Here is a 19,112-nt window from a genome sequence, read left to right as displayed (position 1 = left end):
TAGGTTTGGTGTAGAGCAAGGTATCTTTAGTAACGTGAGAGTGAATTTCCAAAAATATCGTTGGTTGGGGAGGTACGAAGTGGTATTTAAAATGTGTTTTTACAGACTGCGTGGCTCAGAAAAATGACTTGCAGCTCCCTTGCACCAACGCCTATGTTTGCAGAAGTTGGAACTGGAAAAACAATTTCTTGTTCCCTTGCAGCAACATGTGTTTTTTCAGACATTGAAACTCGGGAAAATGGTTTGTTGTTCCCTTGTACCAGCATTTTCATTTGCTGAGATAGCAATAATTTGTTGTTCCCTTGTACGAGCACTATGGTTTGCTGAGATGGCAATGATTACTTGTTCCCTTGTACCAGCACTATGGTTTCTTGAGATAGAAAAGATTTGTTGTTCCCTTGTACCAATGTTGTGGTTTGCTGTGATAATAACCATAAATTTATGGTATCAGAGCCTTAACATTGTTGGTATCTACATTATAGAGAGATGAATAGGCAAGGAGGAAGGGCACGAGGTCATGGAGGCAGACTTGCGGGTAATGGAGAACTCCACAAAGAGATAAGGAGACTACAAGTTTGGTTAGAAGCCATGGAAGTAGGGAGACAACGAGACCGTGAAGGTGAAGATTTTAGTGAGGTCGAACAAGAAATTGAAGAAGAAGGAGCAACACCTATTGAGGAATGTATTGAGATTAACTTGTTGACAACAATATTGGGCATTAGTTCAAGGACAAAGCCTGAAATATCTATTTCCGATGGCAGTTTGAAATATGAGAATATAATAGATTGGATGAGTGAGATGGACATTTGTTTTGAGTACGAGGAAATTGGTGAGGATAAGAGAATCATGTTTGGTGTGACAAGGTTTAAAGGGCATGTTGCACTCTGGTGGGACAATGTATAGGTTGAAATAAGGAAGAAGGACAAACCATTGATCGAGAGCTGGGATAGAATGCTGGCAAATATGAAGAGTAAGTTCTTGCCAAAGGATTACCATCTAACTCTTTACAAACATATGAAAAACCGTAAACAAAAGATGATGACAGTGACAGAATACATCGAGGAGTTTTACAAGGTAAATTTGCAAGTAGGCTACATAGAACATACCCAGGAGAAGACAATAAGGTACATCAATGGTTTTAGGTTATCTATCTAAGATGAAATCAACATGCTTTCTCCAAGGACAATAGAGGAAGCATACCAGTGTGCATTGAAGGAAAAAGAAAAGATAGATAGGGAGAAAAGATCTAGAAGATGACATAGTTTTTCCAAAGGGAAAGGGCAAACAAATGGAAGCGGAAATTTTCTTGCGCAAAAGAATTATGAAGAAAACTAAAATTAGCAAGGCCAGTTAGAGAAATAAGGTGGCACGAGAGGAGAAAGACATTCTGAGAGAGTTAGAGGAAGAGGAGGAGGTAGAGAGAATGTCTATCGGTGTTACAGATGTAACAAATTGGGTCATTGATATTTTGAATGTGCTCAGAATGACAATACAGGGTAACGAGGTACATACATAGCTCAAACCAAAGCAGTAGAGCCACAAGTACCTAAGGTAGGGAATGTGCCAAAGACTTGAGAGGTGTTGATGATGCACAAAGTTGTATTAAAATGAGCAAAGGAGACTGTTGAACGAGTCCAAAGGAAATACTTATTCAAGACAATGTGTAAGGAAAAAGGAAAATGTTGCAGATTGGTGGTTGACAATGGAAGTACGAACAATCTAGTTTCCCAAGAAATGGTGGAAAAATTTAGGCTGGAAAGGATTAAGCACCCCACACGTTATAATGTATTGTGGTTGCAAAAAGGACACAATTGTTGGTGCATGCACAAAGTGAGTGTGACTTTTAGATAGGTAGGTATAAAGACATGGTACTTTGTGACATAATGCCAATGGATGCTTGTCACATCCTTTTGGGTCACCGATGCGAGTTGGATAGGAAGGTGACACATGATGGAGAGATAAATTGTTATAAGTTTGAAAAGGATGGAATCAAGCAAACTCTTGTACAATTAAAAGTGGAAGGTATAGTTGAAATAACACGCCCAAAAGCATTGTTGCTTACTGGAAAGGAATTTCTACAACAGATGGAAGAAGAAGAGGTAAGGTATACTGTCATTTGCAAGCCAAGGTAGTACTTCTGCACAGTAAAATTGTAGATTTACCTATTGAAGTTAAAGAGTTGTTGCATGAGTTTCATGATATTATAGTTGATGATTTTCCAAGTGAATTTCCACCCAAAATAAGCATTAGTCATCACATAGAATTGATATAGGGAGCAAGTCTTCTGAACAAGCCTAAATATCGAATGACACCCAAAGAGAATGATGAAGTAAGGAAACAAGTCTAAGAATTTTTGGACACAAGACTAATAAGAGAAAGTTTGAGATCATGTGCCCCACCTACAGTACTAAGTCCAAATAAGGGTAGAGAATGGAGAGTGTGGACTAACTATAGAGCAATAAACAAGATCACCATTCTTTACAAGTTTCCATTGGCACAGATGGATGATATGATGGATTGCTTGGGTGGGGTAACTTACTTCTCAAAGATTGACTTGAAAATTGGTTATCATTAAATTCATATTAGAGAAGGAGATGAGTGGAACACAAATTTCAAGACCAATGAAGGCTTGTACGGCTGGATGGTCATGCCATCTGGGTTTTCAAATAAACCCAGTAAACTTATGTGGCTGATGAATGAACTCTTGAAGGACTTCATTGCTATGTTTGTCATTGTTTACTTGGATGACATTTTAATTTTCATTCAAGCTAAAGAAGAACACTTAAGACATTTTAAGTAGGTTTTCGAGAGATTGCAGCAAGAAAAGTTTTTATTAACATGAAGAAGTGTTCTTTTATTAAGAGTGAGCTTGTATACTTGGGCTTTGTCATTTCTAAGGATGGCTTGAAAATGGATCGGGAGATGATAGAGGCTATTCTAAATTGTCTCTCACCTAAGAAATTTTTTTAGGTGAGACGTTTTCATGGCTTAGCCATCTTCTACAAAAAAATTATCAAGAATTTTAGTGGCATTTGTGCACCTATCATTGATGCCATCAAAAAGAATATGCAACCATTTTATTGGATAGTAGCAACATAAATAAATAAATAAATAAATAATCAACTAGTGAAGAAGAAGATCACTAAGAAGGCGATGTTGAAGTTTCTAGATTTCAATCAACCCTTTCAAGTGAGATGTGATGTTAGTGGGACAACCATTGGTGCTGTACTGAGCCAAGAAGAAAAGCTTGTTGCATATTTCAGCGAGAGGTTAAATGAGTCAAAACAAAAATACTCTTCCTATGACAAACAATTGTATGTGTTGGTTCAAGATTTGAAGCATTGGAGGCATTACATGATGCCTAACGAGTTTTTTCTATACATGGATAATTGTGCCTTATAATACATTATGCAACAACATAAGTTAAATCATAAACATGAAAGGTGGGTGGAATTCTTTCAAAATTTCACTTTTCTTTTTCAGCACAGTAGTGGGAAGGCAAATAAGGTTGTCTATGCATTGAGTAGGAGATGCTTTATCATGCAGGAAAGTCAAATACAAATTTGAGGCTTTGATTATTTTAATGACTTATAGGACATTGATGCTGATTTGAAAGAAGCTTTTGTAGCATGTAAAAATCCAGTCAAGAGGTACAACAGTCAACGGAAAGAGTTTATGTTGAAGGATGGACTATTGTTCAAGAACAATCAACTATGTATTCCCAATTTCTCAACGAGTGAAAGCTTGGTCCAAGAAAAGCATAATGGCGGGTTGGTTGGACACTTTGTTGTTGAGAAAACACTCTCGTAGCTAAGTCACTTCTATTTTTGGCCTAATATGAAGGTAGATGTACGAAGGTATGGGAGTAAGTGCAAGGTATGTCAACATGCAAAAGCGAGAAATCAGAATGCTGGAATATACATGCCATTACCCATTCCCAACAAATCTTGGCATTTGGCGAGTATGGACTTTGTTCTATGTTTACCGAGAACTAAACGAGGTAATGATTCAATCCCTGTAGTTGTATATAGATTTACTAAGATGGCTCATTTTATTCTGCGTTCCAAATATATTAATGATACCCATGTGGATAATTTCATTTTTGATGAGATTTCTCAGTTGCATGCTTGCTAAAAAGTATACTCTCTGATAGTGACACAAGATTCACCAGACATTTTTGTAGTTCCTTGTGGAAGAAACGTGGCACTAATCTAAATTTTAGCTTGGCCTATCATGCACATTCTGATGGGAAAATAGAGGTTTTAAATAGGAATTTGGATAATTTTTTGAGGAGTTTAGTAAGTGACTGACCAAAGAAGTGGGATCATGTGCTGGCCCAGGCTAAGTTTTTCTACAATGAGTTACCAAATAGGAGCACAAGAAATATTCCATTTCAGATCTTATATTGCATGCATCTGAGGGGAATTTGTTAGCTAAGAGACTTGGGAAAGCTTGAGCATAGGGGTGTTAATGGAGAGGATTTTGCAAGGGCCATGAGTGAGTAGCACAAGAAAGTAAAATAAATATTATAAGATACAAGCAACAACTACAAGAAACGATAAAATTTACACAGGAAAGAGGTAAGATTTGAAGTTGTAGATGTGGTTCTAGCTCACCTAAGAAGAGAGAGGTTTCCAAGGGGAGAATATAACAATTGAAAATGAAGAATATAGGACCTTGTAATATCCTCCACAAGTTTTCAATGAATACTTATGATTTGGAGTTACCTCCAGGAATTGGCATTTCACCCATTGTTAATGTAGCAGATTTGTATCCCTACACAGTTGGTGATGTGGATCAAGCTTATGAGAATGTACACCAGGATGAAGAGAAGGAACAACAATGGTTGAAGCAAATGCCTATGGCCAAAAGTTTAGACTAAACAAATTTTGTATACACCTGTTGCCAAGAAGACAAGAAGGAGAGAATACTTGGAATATCTTGTGAAGTGGAAAGACCATGTGATGGAGGATTGTACATGGATGGATGAAGAAACACTATAGAAATGAGGCTATTCTATAGAATATCTTATGAGATGGAGCTCATAATTTTTTCTTTATTGGGGAGTCTGATGCAGGTGCATTAGGCTGAGCACATAAAAAAATTATAAGTTATTAAAGTTATACCAAGAGCCTAACAATGTGATGGATTGGTCACAGACCAAGAGTTTGATATTTAGTTAACATTAGTTAGGAATATTTAGTTAAAATAAATTATTTTATAGCTAGTAGGTAGTAAGGGCTAAGGAAAATTGGTTCACATCCATGAACTCATTTCTTGAATAGTTACTTTTAGTTTTTGAGAGAGGAGGAACATTTTGGTTGGAAGTTTTTAGTGTGGGAGAGAGGTACGTTGTTTTTTTTATCTGTGTGAGGTTGACGTAAGCTTAACAACATTTCTTAGACCGTTGGTCTTTTTTATCAACAAATCGAGTTTGTAAGTGTGTGTGAGACAATTGTTTGCATATGCATTTGTTATGAAACCAACTCACAAAAAGATAGGAAAGATAGTTCAATGCCTTAGAAATAATCCTCTTCGAGGGGGCAACCTCCTTTACATTACACAAATGAACAATTCTTAGATGATACAAATGAGAAGACCTCCTTTCTATATATAGGAGTCCAAGGGGTCATAGTATAATAAGAGTCGACATAACAATAATAATGTAAGGGCACAATAATAACAATAGTGGGGTTCTATGGGGCACAATAATAGCAATATGGGGACTTCGTGGGTACAACAATATAATAAAGGGGTTGTACTAATAACAATAAGGGGTTACACTAGTAGTATGGGGGCCTAACATGCCCCTCTCCTTCAAAAAGTGTTGTCCTCAACGCTTGAGTATTTCTTGATTCTTTTGTATAGAATTCTTTGTCCTCCCATGTGGAACCTTCAGTAGGTAAGTTCTTCCACTTGATGAGATACTCTGAAATTGATTGATTTTGTGGCTGTCAGGTTCTTGTTTCTGTGACTACTCCACGTTCCAATGTGATTTTTCCTTCCTATTCAAGTTTTGGCAATATTATTTGAATTGGGATATTCTGCAACTTTTGAATAAGTGGCCACACTTCTTTTTCCTTCTTCCATTCATCCCTTGCTTCATTTATCCAATCTCGTTGGCATCTACAACAAAAATTTTATTCCCTTTTCTGTAGATGATGTCAAAGTCATAACCCAACATATTTGTGACCCATTTTTTCTATTCTTCTAAAGATAATATTTGTTCTAGAAAGTATTTAAGACTATCATGATCCACTTTTACCTTGAAGTGCCTTCCCATTGGTAAGGTCGCCATTTCTTAAGTGCATGTAGTATTGCCAACATTTCCTTCTCATAAATAGCTTGCCTGAAATGTAGCCATAAAAATACCCAATCGCCTACATCAATTTTTTTTTCACTGTGATGTTGATCTGTGTGTTGTTTCATTCGATTCTGCACCAAAGTGGCATTATCATTTAAAAGTTGGAGAACTTGTTGTTGATGCTCGATGTGATATTTCACTGCTTGAACCTTTTTCTTCTTGATATGTCTTTCTATCTTGAGAGTTTGAAAAATGGTAATTTCTTCCAATGCTTTACAAGATATGGTCGGATTCATTTCTTTATGCTTGATATGATCTTTCACTTCTTGAACATTTTTCTTCTTGATATGTCCTTCTATCTTGATAGTTTGAGGAGTGGTAATTCTGGCCAATGCAGTACAAGATATGGTTGGATTAATTTCTTCTTTCTTGATGTGATCTTTAAATTCATGAACCTTTTCTTCCTCCTCTTCATACTCTATGTAAAATAATTTCTTCTCAGCACATTTATGACCCTTGGTGCATTTTTATCCCAATTGTAACAAAGCCATTTTTCTCTTTTCTCTTCCAATTGTTGTGGTGTAACCCTTGTACGTTGTGGAAGGCTAAGAGAAAGAACACTTCCATATTTATAGTTGTGAGGGGTAGACTTCCTTGTTGCCATAATTTTTCTTTCCACTTCGTAACAGAGCCCTTTTTCTCTTTTTCATTCCAATTGTTGTGGTGTTGCTCTAAAGAAGGTGTTTCTCTTTGTATCCTCATAATGTGCTATAATTTCCTCCATGAAAATTGACCATGTAATAAGTGGTTTGCGAGAACAAAGCCCTTTATACCATAAAAATTGATCTTCTTCTAAAGATGAAGATGTAATACATAACTTTTGTAACAGTGGTACACCATGTAGATCAAAATATTTCTCCATCTGTAGTATCCAATTTACTAGACCCTTTCCATCAAACTTCCTCATCTCGATTTTTCTTGATTTTAGGAGCTCGATCTTGAAACGACTGTAACTCTATAATTTCAGATCTCCAAGTTTTTAAATCTTTTCCTATGGTAGATCTTTGAGTTCTCTTTCTAACCCAAAATTTGTATCAGAATTTGATTATCAAAGATAGAGTTATGCTAAATCTCCCATAGTGACCTGACTATAGACTAGTTGAGTAGAGTGAACTTGTACGACATGCCATGTCTCACTGTTTTGACCTTAGTACCTGAAACTGATATACAAAAAACTACAAGAAGTCCTCTGTCTGTAACTTCTTATTAAATTTCAATATGATACTCAGAGACACAGTTCTGATGATTTCCCCCTGGTCGCCTATTTGGAATGTAATTCAGGGGTCTGCAAAAACCCTAACTTCCTCAGACTATATCTCCGAAACTATAGTGAGACATGATCTGAAATTCAGATCTCGGGTTCAGAACGATTTGTTCTCAAAAGGGTTTCTGGTTTAGCTTCTGAAAATTTGTAGCAAAATTGTTATAGCGAAAATCCCATGATGACCTGTTTTAGATGAAATTTTGGAGGTTGTAAAAGCTCTAACTTTGTCAGACCGTATCTCCAAAAATCTGGCTAGAAAAACTCTGAAATTTAGACCCATGGTTTTGCAAGATGACTTCTCAAATGGGGTTTTTTTTTCAGCTTCTGAAACATCGCAAAAAAAAAGCTATAGTGAAACTTCCATGATGACCTATTTGGAGCAGTGAAAACCCTAGAATCCAAAGGTGTGATACCAAATGTTATGAAGCCAGCTCACAAAAATATAGAAAAGATATATCAACGCCTTATAAATAAGCCTCTCCGATGGGGCAACCTCCTTTACATTACACAAATGAACAATTCATAGATGATACAAATGACAAGACCTCCTTTCTATATATGAGTCTAAGGGGTCATAAAATAATCATAGCCTACATAACAATAATAACGTAAGGGCACAATAATAACAATATGGGGACTACATGGGTACAACAATATAATAAGGGGATTGTACTAATAACAATAAGGGGTTACACTAGTAGTATATGGGCCTAACAGCATTTGTGAGGTTTGTGAACCATAATATTAATATTTGGAGATTGAAATTGATTTTGTCTTTAAATTTTTCTGTTGAATGAGGAATTCATGCACTGTATTTTCTTTGTTATTTACATTTAAATCAAAACCTGTAGAATCACATTTAATTTAGTATTCTAATCGAGTGCTTTTGTATCCAAGACTTTGTATTGGAAACAGTCATTTACATTACTAGTTTGAAAATATGGAGCACTTTGTATCAAGGCAAAAGAAGAAAGAAAATTTGTAAGGGAAAACTATGATCAAATTTGTGGTGCAATTTATCATCAAAGGAAGAGGAAATGAAAAATTATGGCATTTGGGTTTTGCGCACAACAGGGTCCATTTGGTAACTTGTGAGTGATTTTCTAAAAAGATTCTTGGTTGGGGAGTTATGAAGGGATATTTAAAGTGTTTTTTAAGACCGCGTGCCCGGGAAAATGACTTGCTTCTCCCTTCCACCAACGCTTATGTTTGTAGAAGTTGGAACTGGAAAAAAAATTAGTTATTCCCTTGCAGCAACAGTTTTGTTTGCAGACATTTAAATTGGGAAAAAAAGATTTTATGTTCCCTTGTACCGGCATTGTGGTTTCTTGAGATAAGAACGATTTGTTGTTCGCTTATACCAACACTATGGTTTGTTGAGATAGCAACGATTTCTTGTTCCCTTGTACAAGTGTTGTGGTTTACTGAGATAATAGACATCATGTTGTCATCTTTGTTTTCTTTTAATATAAGAAAATATTTTTACAATCCTAAACTCGCATAGAATTATACCAGTACATAGGCACCCACCTACATGAGGCTACAACCTTCACTCGTTCTCTAGATCTTACTCGAAGGGAGCTCCAATTGCATGATCTCATTTACCAACTACCACTTGAAGGAAGCTCCAACTCCCTCATCTCTAGGGGCCATGTTTCATAAATTTTTATATTCGATCCATGCGATACACACCTTTACAACCTATAGGCCACTTTTCATCGAATTTTTAGACTCGGCCCACTACTAACGATCAAGTGCAATATCAATCATGAGATTGTATCTCAATCATGAATCTCTAACCCAACTGAATCAACAAATAATTGAAAACCAATCAACTGAAACTCAACCAAAAATTGAACCAACCAATAGGAGGAATCAAATCACTATAACCAGAATACCAAACAACTTGCAGTACATCACAAAAACTAGATTATATTACTATAAACCGTGATCAATCATCTATCAAAATATAATATATATGCTACTTTACAGTAGAAAACCCACTTTTGTACCAACCTTTCATGAAGCATATCCATCTACAAATGTTAACCTTTTGAGAAATAAAAAATTAACAACTCCCATTCTAAACCAATAACTGAATCATACTTAGATCTATTGCAACATTTCGAACCAATCACAATTTTTTCTCTAATATTCAATCACAACCAACAACTAAATTCAAAATTATTCAATGAATCAATTCACAATAAAAACATCATTGGTTCAACACATATCATCAAGAGACTTCATTGTCACACGACCAAACGACATCAAAATTGACTAACTAATTAGACATCCTTCTTCATCAAAACCCTACATTATATTCATGCTTTCTTCAAAGCATATCCATGTGTACATGCACCTTTTAGAAATGAAGCCCACGTGTTTGCCACTTACCTAAAACACATCTCTGTTTGTACATGCCTTACAGGCTATAAAAACTGAATATAGATCTAGAAATTTAGAATAAAATCATCGTTGCAACATAGAAATTCACACATACCTAGATCTCCACATACACAAAAAAAAAATCATGCATTAAGACACCATCAACATAAAACAAATTATATCATAATCATAATTGCCATCTCAGATCTATTGGATCAGATCCATCATCAAACTCCCACATTCATACGTAGTTTAGATCAAGCAAAGCATCAATAGCCCATAACATGCATATTTTCCTCAGATCTAACTATTCATAAGATTTCCATCACTTGCATGCCTTACATACATCTAATCATTTGATCTTCCTCACCTTATATTGTTTAGCCATTATCAATACCACAGGTCAAAACCATATTCTAGCTGATGGTTTTCTTAGATGGGACCAAAACATTTGTTACTATGCTGAATACAATAGGGAAATACCATGGCAAGTATCCTTGGTATTTATAATAACATGGTGCGAAAATTGTATGTGCCTTTTCCTCTTCATACTCTGGTGTGTACGCAACCTCACTTAACAAAATATGCGTATATTTCTCGAACTTCCAATTGTATCATTCCTCTACCTTTGAATTGCCATGGATTTTTCTAAACACTATGTCGAATCTGTAAACACATCATTTTTACGTTTTCAAAAAGTAGGTTTCCATCAAGAGACAACTCATCAAGTAGGTTTCCATTCATAACGTAGGTTTCCATTAAGGAGAACTCAACAAGTAGGTTTCCATCAATGACAACACCTAATTCATAATGCCAACAATATGCCCCTTTGGACATGATGGAAACCACATTGGTGTTTTGTCACCACAACATGTAATACCTATAAACACATCAAACCAAGCACGAGACCAAGCTACTACCCCCCTTTGACATCAAGGGAAAATGGTTTACCAATGATAAATGAATACCTTTGTATCAACACTACTAAGTATGAACAATGACCATACTCCCAATGAGCACATGCTAAAGTTTCTAACGGATGTACATTGGAGTACATGAATCTATGACTCATATGAATTATCCTATCACCAACAAGTCAAAATTACATCAATCACCCAATCACATTGGTTTTACATATTTTAAAACATTATTACATCAATTTCCCAAACATAATGCGTCTATGAATTACATCACATGACCAAAAGGACCTCACCACAATAGTCCATACATGACTTAATTTTACAATGAGTAAATCATAGGTCTTTACATGAACTTTACATCAAATGATACATACGAAATTTATAATAAATACCAAAGACATTAATAAGACTATGATAGTTATCATCAACTATCATACACCATATACAATCTGCACCATAAGCATCTATTAGCATCACCAAGAAAAACAACTTGTATCAATTCATAAGATAAGACAATGTACTTTCAATATCATCAACTCATGACCTTGTATAATACCACAACATCATAAGTGAGAGTCATCATAAGATAGGACAGTGTATGATCAATTTTTAATATGCCATGTTTCCAGGTATCATTCAAGAGATGCAAAAGTAGTATATGACCATGTCTTCACAATATCATTCTTGGCCCAAATTCTTCATAAAAAATTTTATCACATCAACACCACTTCACCAAGAGCTATTCGATTAATATTAAGCATAATTAACTATTCATCATAGCATGAGATAGTAAATTCAACATTCAAGAACTTCATCAACATAGACAACGCCACCAAAGAATCATTATGTATGAAGCAAGCATAATGCTAACAATGCACTATTAGAAGCATAGAAAATGCTCCCCCTATACTTGTGGATATTGTTCATTGTCAGATATGATCATATCATCAATACGAATGATCGAGGCATCTTCATCAATGGCATCAATAGACTATAAATTTTAACCATCATAACAGAAAAGTCAATTTATAATTGACTAAATCATATTAGATCCTTTTCTCGAATATATTCCCTCGAATCTTCATTCAACCAAAAATTTATGTGACTCTGCAGTTCAGAACTCACATAAACACGCATCTTTTCTTCACAAGATCCATGTACAGAAAGTGAAAAACTAAAATTTCACACTTACAGCTCCCCCTAGGTCTATTTTGTCTATACTTGTTTTTTGTTACTTCACGAGAGACATCGTGAGTAGTATAAGCAACACAAAAATAAAAAAAACAAACATGGGAATCAACATGTATTACTTCCCCTTAGATTACACATCACTCATCTTCATGATGTGATAACCATTTTCTATTTTCGTGAGGTCAAATACCTCTCACCACTTCTGTAGTCAATGTTGGAAATGTTTGTTTAAGAAGAAGAGACTACCATAGGCACCATCTTCTTTTACTTTAAGTGTGAAATATTCTCATATTATAAGAATTTCGATCTTCAAACACATATAATTTCTCTCGATTTCTATATCCTTTTATTATGACTTTTCGAGTTACCTCATTCATAACCTTACCCTTGGTTGATGCAAACACAACTATATTTCCCTTATCTATGATTTCTCCTATACTTAGGACATTCTTCTTTAACCATTGACCTAACAAAGAATTAGATGGTGCTCTCATTTTATTAATTCTTGCTTTACCTTGTCCTATAACTTTTGCTCAAACATTGGTTCCAAGAATAACATTACCATGATGGTTCTACCCTTGAGACTCCATTTTACTCTTATCTCTAGCCATGTGATGAGAACATCCACTATCTGTGTACCATTTTTCATCATCTTCAAATGAGAAAAGAGCGAGACCACACCTTACGTGTTCCTCCTTTTCTTTCTTATTGGTGTATCAATCTTTTTCAGATTCAATGTTATTATCTAGTTTCTTACCATGTTCTCTATCGCCATATATAGACTTGTTCCTATATTCTTTTGCTACATGACCAAAGTTTTTACAAGATTAACATCTTATGCATTTCAGATTCCTTCTATTGCAATAAATGGCTTTGTGACCAAACATATTCTAAGAAAAATAGTATCCTTTAAATTACCTAGAAGCTGGTGATCTTTCTACAAGACAATTATTTTCTTGAAACATTCTACTTTTGTAACTAGCTGCAACATGTCCAAAATCATGACATATAGAACATTCAACCTTATGGATTAGAGGAGAAAATTGATTAACACTTCTATAGTTAGAAGTAAATGTTTTCCTTTGAAGACTTTATTTCCTTGGTTGTTGATGAGGTTGACTTCTTATCTCCTTTTTAAGAATTTCATATTTTGAATTAGAGTTCCTTGCCTCAGCTTGTGAGCTAGACTCACCTTTAAGAGTTTCATGAAAACCAAGACAAGACTCGGTGGCAGGATATGTTTGACTACTAAGAATACTATCCAAAATCTTAGTACTATCTTGATATCACTAATTCTTATACTTTGCTTCTAATTTACCTTGTAGGATATTTATCTCAACTTGATATTGCTTTCCTTACTTCTTCAAAATTTCATCAATCTTTCTTCCTTCCCCCACTTGTTGCTTCAATATGAGAATCTCTTATTTTAGCCCATTCTCTTGTTCTTCAAAAATGTGAAGTAGATCTTCATTACCTTTATTTTCTCTTTCAAGATCTACTCTTAGAGAGATGACCTCAACTTCAAGACCTTCAAAATACTGGTTAGATACCATACCAACATGATCCTTGTTACCATAAGCCTACAAGTTATCGTTAAGATTGACAATCCTTTTCAAAGCAAGATCAAGTTTTGGTATAATATCAACAATTTTTGTTAACTTGTCTTCTTTTGAATCAACAACTCCGTTTGTCATTTTGGACACATTGTTTGATATAAGATTATGTGAGAGATCTTACTTTGGTACTTCTTCATGTATTTATTGCAACTTACTCCACACTTTCTTCGCAGTAGTATAATGCATAACCTTATACAATATTGAATCGCATATGCTACAAAAGATATTACTCAAAGCTTTATTGTTCTTTTGAACTTCCATGTCTGATGGAGAAACCTTGGTGTAACCATTGCACACTCGATGCCAAACATCGAGACAAATTAGATTATGCTTCATATTTCCTTTCAATCTTGATAATTATCTTTGCTTATCATAGGTACATATTGATTCTAACTATCCTTGATCTGCTACTTCAAGAGGCTTACTTTCACTTTTATGCATAAGTGAAAAATGAGTGGTTTCACTCCCATCATCACTATCATTATTGCATAGAAAATAAAATGGATCACATCCTGAAAAAAAAATCCATACCTCATGATGTTTTGTCTTCTTCATTCTTGATCACTAAAACACGTTTTACGCACAGATTTGAATAATTGCTCACATCTATAACTATTACTGCATGTGATATATTTCGGTCAAAGTCTTCAATTAGAATACCCTTTTATTCTAGTCCATGGAACTCATTATTAATTTTATCTTCAAATCCCATAAGCAAGTGACAATCTAGATGAGACTCACCTTCATCACCACTAGAAAGACCATCGTTGTGTTCATGTGTATAAAAACTTCTCTTGTTTTCAAACCTCTTCCTCTTTATTTTGGGAGCTTCTTTTTCTTTCTCCTCGTTTTTTTCATATGGACACTTAGCAGCATAATGACCAACTCTACCACAAGAAAAAAATTTGAAAGGAAGCTTACCTCTGAATCTTACTATACCAACTTGGAGTTTCTTTACAAAGTTTACGTATTCTTCTTCTCATACATAGGATGATTCCTCCTTCTCTTTTCCTTTTGCAGTACCTTCGAAGGTTTCTTCTCTCATATCTAAAGGACCACCTTTCCTCATCTCAAATTTTGTCAATATTCCATGGAGTTGATTAAGTGAAATAATTTTGAGATCCTACATTTATTCAATAGCTCATACTTTGAATTCAAACTTTGGAGCTAGAGATCTCATTATATTTTTAGTGATAGAAGCATATTTTATCTCTCCCACAAGATTTCTCATGGAATTCACAACTTCATTTACTCTAAGGAGAAATGCTGCAATGCTTTCATCATCATGCATTTTCAATGTCTCATTCTTTATTATGAATGTTTGAATCTTAGAACTTTTTACATTGGTGTCACCTTCACACCATTCAATAATCTTATCCAACATTGCTTTTTGAGTTTTGAGCTTTGTTACTTTCACGAATTCTGTCTTAGCCAAACTTCCGAAGATCGCATTTACAACTTTTGCATTGGTTTCATACTATTTCTTCCCTGCAACATCTTAAGGAATAGAGGCTTGATATTGATACTCACTTTCAACGATTTCCCACACATAAACTCCTAGAGCCTCCAAGTATGTTGTTATCCTAAATTTCCAAAAGAAAAAGTTAGTTACACTAAATATACGAGGTATGATAGAAAATATTCCTTCGTGACTACCCATCTTGAGAAATCTCCTTCAAGTGATTGAGCTTCTACCAAAAGACCTGCTATGATACCAATTGGCAAAAATACTAAGAGGAGGGAGGGTGAATTAGTATTTCCAGAAAATAAACACTTTAATTTCATGTTGTGATTTCTATACATGACTTTACTAAAGGGAGTTTGCGTGTGTATGCGATTGTTCTTAAGAAAACTAACGCACATCAAGTAAATTTATGTTTTAGTTAATTCATCATCTCTTTATCTTCATCGAGTGCATCAATACTTTATCAAACATTAGATGGATAATAACCATGTGTAGTAAGAACAAAATTAATAATCACACAATAACACCGAGATTTAAGGTGGAAACCCAATGCGGGAAAAATCACTTGTTGTTGTCATCTCTGTCTTCTTCTAATATAAAGAAAAATCTTTTACAATATGGTACTCGTGCAAAATTATATGAGTACGCAGGCACCCACCTGCAGAAGGCCACAACCTTCGCTCCTTCTCCAACTCCTACTAGAACGGAGTTCCAACCCGTTGATCTAATTTACGAGATACCACTAGAAGGAAGCTCCAACTCCCTCATCTTCGAGGACAACGTTTCATAGTCTTTCATAACGGATCCCCCTCGTACACACCATCCCAGCTTGTAGGCCACGTTTCATCAATTTTTAAGACTTGACCCATTACCAACATTTAAGCTCAATATAAATCATCAAAGTGTAACTCACCACTGTAACTAAACCATCAATCTCTCACCCAACCAAATCAACCAATCACTGAAACCCAATCAACTAAAACTCAACCAAAAGCTCAACCAACCAACCAGAATAGTTAGATCACTATAACCATTAAACCAAACAACTTATAGTACATCATATAAACTAGATTTTATTACTACAAACCCTAAAAAATCATGTGTTAAATTATATACACTACTTACAGTAGCAAAGTGGTGTGTGTACGCACCTTTCATGAAGCATACCCACTTACAAATCTTAAAATTCTGAAAACTGAAAACTCAAAAAATTCTATTCTAAATTAAACATTGAATCATACTCACATCTACTGCAACATTCTGAACCAATCAGATAATTTTCTCTCACCTTCAATCACAATGTGCAAGTAACTTCAACATTGTTCAATTAATCAACTCACAATACAGAACATCATTGTTTCAGTACAGATCATCAAGAAGACTTCATTCGCACATAGTAGAAACAAGTCAAAACTAATTAACTCATCATACATCATTCTTTTTCCAAAACCCTTCTTTGGGTACACGCTTTCTTCAAATCATATCTGCATGTATATTAACTTTTCAAAAACGGAACCCGCATGTATGCGTCTTACCAGAAACACATCCGCATGTGTACATACCTTGTTGGATATAAAACTCACCTTCAGATCTGCAAATTCAGAATTAAATCTTCGCTGCAACACAAAACTTCACACATACCCACATCTTAGGATATACCAAAAAATCACCATTAAGATGCCATCAACATAAATCAAATAATCTCATAATCATGATTTTCATCTTAGATCTATTGGATGTGATCCATCATCATACTCCAAGATGCATACATAGTTTAGATCAAGAAAAGCATCAATAGCCTATAACATGCATATTTTCTTTGTGTCTAACTATTTATAAGGTTTCCATCACTTTCACACCTTGCACACATACAACCACTTTTATCTTCATCACCTTATATATTTGAGCGCTTATGAATACCACAGGTCAAAACCATACTCGAACTGATGGTTTTCTTAGACGAGATCAAAACATCAATTATTGGGCTCAATACCACATGGAAATACCATGGTAAGTACCCTTGGTATTTATAATAGCATGGTGCATAAACTATGCACCCCTTTTCTTCTTCATAATCGCCTTTGGACACCACTTTGCTTAATAGAACCTACACATATTTCTTCAACTTCCAATTTTATCATTCCCGTGCCTCTTAATGACCATGCCTTTGTCAAAAAACTCTGTCACATCTGTAAACACATCATGTTTACATCTTCAATAAGTAGGTTTCCATCAAGAGACAACTCATCAAGTAGGTTTCCCTTCATCACGCAGGTTGTCATTAAGGACAATTCATGAGGTAGGTTGCCATCAAGGACAACACTTCATTCATAATTCCCACAAAAAATTTCCTACAAAACACCATTTCATCTTTTTGTTAGACTACATTAAGGATAAAAAATTTAATGGTTGCGTATGATTAAAATTTTAACTAATAAAAAATCATTGGGAACAACGTGGTTTTGTTTCGAGATTCAAGGCGACATGGCTACTTGTTGTGTATAGGAGTGAATTTATTATAGTTATATGTTTTAATTACGTATTTAATGTGAATCATAATTAACTATTGCCAATTATGATTGAGTGTAATCACCACCTAAATAAGGAGTAGTGTTTATGTTCCACTTTGTAGAAATTTTTAGAGTTTATTCAAAGTTTGACAAGTGAACTCTTAGCAATCAAAGTGCCTCATCGATTTTTGAGGTTCTTGAATCCATATATGAAGTAAAAAAAACGAGTTCAAAAAAATAAAGACTTGAACATGGATTTTTTTCCCTTCTTGAGAAATATGGCAAAAACTCTACAAAATCTTAGCTACAAAATACTCCCTTAAATAAAAGTAATTGATATACAAAATCAACACAATTATTTTTAAAAAATAATACGGATTAATAGAGCAAATGAACTTTTACACGACATTCTTGGTTAATTTGAACCAAAATCAACCAAAGATTTTTAAAAACTTGTGATTAAGATGTTTGATCCATAGAATTTGAATTTGAGTGTCCCATGGGTTTTTTCAAGGCTCGAACCCATTTATGCATTCAAATATGCATTTTAAACAATAAAAAATCACATTATTTAGTGAAATTGTTTTGTGTGATTGGAATGAAAAACTCTATTTCCTCTATAAGCCACACTAATATATACCCAACACCCATAGTGCAATAATTGTTAGTAACTATTCCATGTTTTAATTACACATATAATATTATTAAATTTTTGGATTATATTATCATTATAAAAAAATTAATATCTATTGTATGAGTAAAATATGCAAACATTATAATGATTGAGTCAAATATGGCTATTGTAAATATTTAAGATAATCCATTACCATGTTAATTTAATAATAAAATAATAACACATATATGGTTTGTGGAAGAGTAATATTAATATTTTTTTCAATTATTTGTTTTAAACTTAGTTCATCCACAATGAGTGGCCACTACAAAATCCACTCTAAAATTTAGGTAGATCAATGGGAAGGGATCTAAGGATACATCAAACTAGAAAAAAGTGACCTCAAGTGTGTGAGGAGATGACCTCCTCATACGCAAGGTACTTAGCAACAATAAATCCACCAAATAAGCTATTCCTTGTGTTTTTTTTCAATTATATATATAGATGACTAATTGTGATATATCTTATAAATATTTATGACAATCCACTACCATGATAATGTAACAATAAAAAATTAAGCCTTATATTGTTAATAAAAATGTAACACTAATATTGCATTGTTTTCTTTTAATTTTGATTAAAATATAAAAGATATTTTTTTAAAATTAAGTGTAAGTTGTTTAATTTGAAATATTAGAGTGCTCAATAGATTTTCTTGGCTAAATCGATCTATGTATTCCAAAATTGATTTTAAACAACAAAAGAATGACAATATTTAATT

Source organism: Pinus tabuliformis, chromosome 7 (assembly GCF_031772625.1).
Source record: "Pinus tabuliformis cultivar Carrire ecotype Pingquan chromosome 7, CPIR1, whole genome shotgun sequence".
In the NCBI taxonomy this organism is placed as follows: Eukaryota; Viridiplantae; Streptophyta; class Pinopsida; order Pinales; family Pinaceae; genus Pinus; species Pinus tabuliformis.
Note: the sequence above shows the minus strand (reverse complement) of the source record.